Raw genomic sequence first — 4,650 nt, 5'->3', positions numbered from 1 at the left:
GTTAATTATTAATATCACCTATGGTGATTCCAGGTTAAATTACCACCAGGAAATCAGTTACTTAGCGAATTTTTAAAAATTCTTATTTTATTTATTTTACTTATCTTATTTATTGTTATTTATCAGTCATATATAGGCCAGACCAGGTGAGGATGGCAAATTTCCTTCCCTAAAGACATGAGTAATCAGATGTGTTTTTACGAAAACTGATGATGGTCTCATTCCTTGTGATTGCAGATTTATTAATTGAATTTAAATTCCACCAGCTGCCGTGGTGTGATTTGAACCTGTGTCCTTGGAGCATGAGCCTGGGCCTCTGGATTACTCGTACAGATGTCTCGGCTTTAGAAAGATAGCTCATCCTGAAAACAGCCCCAACTTTGCATTCAAAATAAGAAAACGAACACTAGGTGGTTAGTGCACCAATCATTATAAAACAGACCGGCATTTAACTTCACAAAAATGTATAAAGTATTGGAGCCAGTGTCCATAAGTTACACGTCAAACATCACACAAAAAATGTCACAATGTGTTACTCATACAAAATCTTAAAAAAAAACAATTCCAGCTACTGACCTGATATTTACAAATAGTTACAACTATCATCTTAGTTGGATTTCTCTATTTAGAGCAGTGATCTAAACACAGAGTTTAACAGTTAAATGTTACAAATGTGCCGCAGCCTTCAGAGGACACGTGCGCAATAATTAAGAATATCCAGTTAAGATGGGATGGAAGTCACTTCCATTTAATAAAATGTCTTCCTTTGGATTGTATGAAGTCTGCTTAGCAAAACAAAATCACCTAATGCTGAAAGGGTGTGAATATAAAGTTCGAGGTTGCTGAATTAAATTTGATTGCTTTCTTTCTCGGCTGGAGTCTTCAAAAGATGTGTTGGAAAACACAGGTGGAGCAGCGCACACAGGTTAAAAAATCAATTAAATAGAAGTGTATTATATCAGCACATGAATAAATATCATGTTTCAGTATCTTTTAAGTGAACATTTTGCTTTCATTTCTCCACTTAATATATTTGAGCCAAGTTTAATTATTGGCTCTGAAAGATTGTATCATAATTAAGTCCTCTCTAACAGCACTGCGGGTGTTCCTACACCACAAGGACAGCAGCTGTTCAAGAAGGCAGCTCACTACGACCTTCTCAATGGCAAGTAGGGATTGGCAATAAATGCTGTCTCACATTCTGTGCATGGATACACAAAACTGAAAAACTACTAATCACAAATTGAAAACAAGCCTGGGATCAATTGAAATACAGATCTGTAAAAATAATAATTGCAGAAGATGAATCTTGAAATTTAAAAGTAAAAAAACAAGGCTGGAAGCACTCAGCAGCTGAGGCTGCATGGTTCATCAGAACCGCTCTGTCCAGTTCCCAACAATGTATCAACATGAAGCAGAAAACTCTCTTCTCCCTGCTCCTACTCCTCCTCATTGAGTCTGAACTGGTTACAATGTGTCAACATGAAGCAGAAAACTCTCTTCTCCCTCCTCGTAATCCCCCTCATTGAGTCTGAACTGGGTACAATACACAAGGAGCCATTACTGTGTCCAGAGTTTTCTAAAATTATTATTTATAAATAACGTTCAAAGTTGTGTTACTATTAGTTATATTAGAGCGGATTAACACAACCGTTTAAACTACCCTCTGGGGAGTTTGGACACGTGCTCCCTGCAGACAGGGCATCATTTCACTTCACAAAGTATCATAGGGAGGATTAGAATATTCCCATCACATAAACCTTTCCTTCTCATTTCAACTTTCTGGCTGATAAATAATGTTTCAATCTGCTGATATAATTTTGGAAAATAAGTTATAACTGATAAACTCAATCCCAGGCGAGAATGTGCAATGTGCTCAAATCAATTCATTTTGCTCACCACAAATGTGAACAGTATGCGTTTGCTAGACCACCACATGTCCAGGGTGACTCTATTAGCTTTGTGCAGCGGCATTATTGTAGCTAATGAGGTTTAACTGAGGTGTGATTATTGCTTATTGAAAATTTTTCCCAATACCCCGCTATGGTAACTTGTAACAAAATCACTATTAGCAATTTTTGGTAGTCTCTTTGGAGACTGTTTACATATGTGAAAAGATAGTGAAATAAACCCAGAGGATTCTGTTAAAATTCAGCAGGCAAGGCAGCATCTGTGAAGAGCTGAGTTTTCAGTATTTATTGATTGTGTTGATTGAACTTTGTCAGTGCTGTGGTTACTAACGCTGGCTAGACATATTCATGAATTTGATTCTGTAACACTTGTATCACTAAATATTTTCTCACCATTTACACGTTGCTGCGTTTACCTGAGTGAGGATTCAGCGGTAGTGTTGCTACTTTCTTTGATTTATGAATCTGTCCCCCTGCTGCCAATTGGCTTCTGATTAGAAAACAATTACATCTCCCAAGTACTTACATCTAACCCATTAGAAACCTAAAAAGTTATTGTATTCGAACAAACCCAACAAGTATTCTGTCTTCTTCAGCTCCGCAGTAAGATAGGGAAAAGTAGAAAGCTGTAATTATCTGGCCCATCACTCTCCAACAGCCAGCAGGGGAAAGTGGCAATTGCAGTTTCAATCAGCGGGTTACTGCCCTTCTCTGGGATGCAGATACTGCAACAGAGTCCAAATCTCCCAATGCACCAAGCATGGGCTCAGGAAATTGCAGGTAGATGATATCTGATTCACAAAAACCCGAGCAGTATTTACAGAATGCAAGAGTGAGTTAGTCACAAATAAAAGTAACACGCCACTTTCTAAATCTTTCCATTGGATGTGTTCATTTCATCTTAAGTTCTGCTCGTGGGAAATGGCTGAAAGAGAGGTTGGGAAATAACAGCTTGAAACCTTTGTCCTCTCTCCCACTGCAATACTGATCCTACCAGCATACAGGCATTTGGGGGAAATGATGAGTTTGAAGTCTCAGATTAGCTCCCTCATTATATAATTAGATGGATCTCGGAGCACTGGGGAAGATGCAAGAAAGGTTTACTGGATTTATGCTAAAATTGGAAAGTTATCTAATTCAAAAGAGATTGAACAGGTTAAAAAGGCTTTCTGTGGAGAGAAGGGTGAGGAATGACCTCAGCAAAGCCATTAATTTTGGAAAGGGGTTTGGAAGATGTTTCCACTTGCGGATAGACAAGAATCAACGTAAATTAGTCACCAATAAATCCAATGTCCAATTCAGAGGCAACGACTTTAACCAGAGATAAAAGCAGGAAATGATGGAAATACTCAGCATATCTGGGAATGTCTGTGGATTAAGAACCAGAATTATGTTTTCAGGTCTGTGCACTGATTCAGTACAGTTCTGCTGAAAAGTCACAGACCTCCGATGACACCAGAGCTGTTTTAGTTCCAAAATATTGTGTTATATTTCAGAGTTATAGCATCGCCTTTATCTTTTCTTTAAGCAGAATGTAGAACTCATTGCCAGAAGGATTAGAGATCCAAGTCTGAGCTGGACAATCCTGGGTAAAGTCACACTATGAAAACATAATTCATCAGCTGAATGTGGAAATGGATTCCCTCGATCGCCTCATTAGTTGACAGAGCAGCAGTCACATCTGATGGAGAAAACTTTGCGAAGGGATTTTCTCAGTTTGGCCACCTGTTAACAATCCAGCTTTAAAAGTTCAAAGGATTTAATTCAAAACAGTCACGTCCTGACTGACAAGACGGAGTTTAAATGCTCGGCGTATGAAAGGAAAAATCACTTCTTTACCCGGACTGCTGAGAATCCAGTGAATTCACCTCTAACTGCAGAGGCTTGTTCTGCTGGTAATTACACCCAGGACAGAACTTTGGTGGAAGCCTTTGTACATAGACTGTTCTATTAATAGAATTAATAACTTTAAATTTTCTCTCTAAGCGTCCGATCATCATCGGAACATGAAACATAATTTTATATGCAAGAATATCGGTCTCCAATGGCGGACCTATCACCCAGCATTCAGAGCGGCGCAGAAAGTGTCCTATCCAGAACGCCAAGGCGCATGCGCATTGTGGAGTGTAATTGGCACCTGCGCATTGCGGTCTCCTATCTGAACATGCGCAGTGCTGTCCTGTGACCGGTGCCAGCGAGCTGGTAGGAAAATGGCGACTGCAGCAGAAAAACAGAGTTAGTGGGTGGGCGGGAGGAATGGAGCCAGCGGAGTGGGTAGGGAGCTTTCTTAAACACTTGGTGCAGGCCGCAGAGCCTTAATAAGAAACTACTGGCCCCGCGCTTGCAGCGAACAGACCGGAAATGGCTGAATCTCCCTCTGAGCGGCCTGGGGGAGCGGCTGTGCAGCAGGACGCATGCGCGGTCATCCTGGTCCAGGTAGCAGGAGGAGAGAATGCTGTGCATTTCTATCCTGGACTGACAGGGATGGATTTTTTTAATATAATCTCCTTTTTACAGGATGTTGAATGGGAAGGATTTGCAGACGGGAAACTCAAACCAACATCACATCAAGATCGGACAGAATCACTCGATTCATCAGGACCTGAATATTATCGGCCTCTGAGCAAAAGCATTGAGTTCCACTCAATCACTCATTGGGTAAAATTTTTTCCTCACAGGCCCCCTGTAGATCTTGCCTCAAATCTTAAATCTATGTCTGTAATCCTTTTATGGTCAACTA

General features: G+C 40.2%; 1 non-coding gene across 1 annotated transcript; it reads left to right on the top strand.

Annotated features, from left to right (window-relative positions):
- Positions 1–1,956: 1,956 nt before the first annotated feature.
- On the top strand, positions 1,957–2,097 carry LOC144698600 (U4 spliceosomal RNA). Its single transcript, XR_013580543.1, has one exon. It is a non-coding gene; the product is annotated as a U4 spliceosomal RNA (small nuclear RNA).
- The last annotated feature ends 2,553 nt before the right edge of the window (positions 2,098–4,650 follow it).

The sequence above is a fragment of the Cetorhinus maximus genome, chromosome 23, assembly GCF_964194155.1.
Source record: "Cetorhinus maximus chromosome 23, sCetMax3.hap1.1, whole genome shotgun sequence".
NCBI lineage: Eukaryota > Metazoa > Chordata > Chondrichthyes > Lamniformes > Cetorhinidae > Cetorhinus > Cetorhinus maximus.
This window is presented reverse-complemented; position numbering and strand designations above follow the sequence as displayed.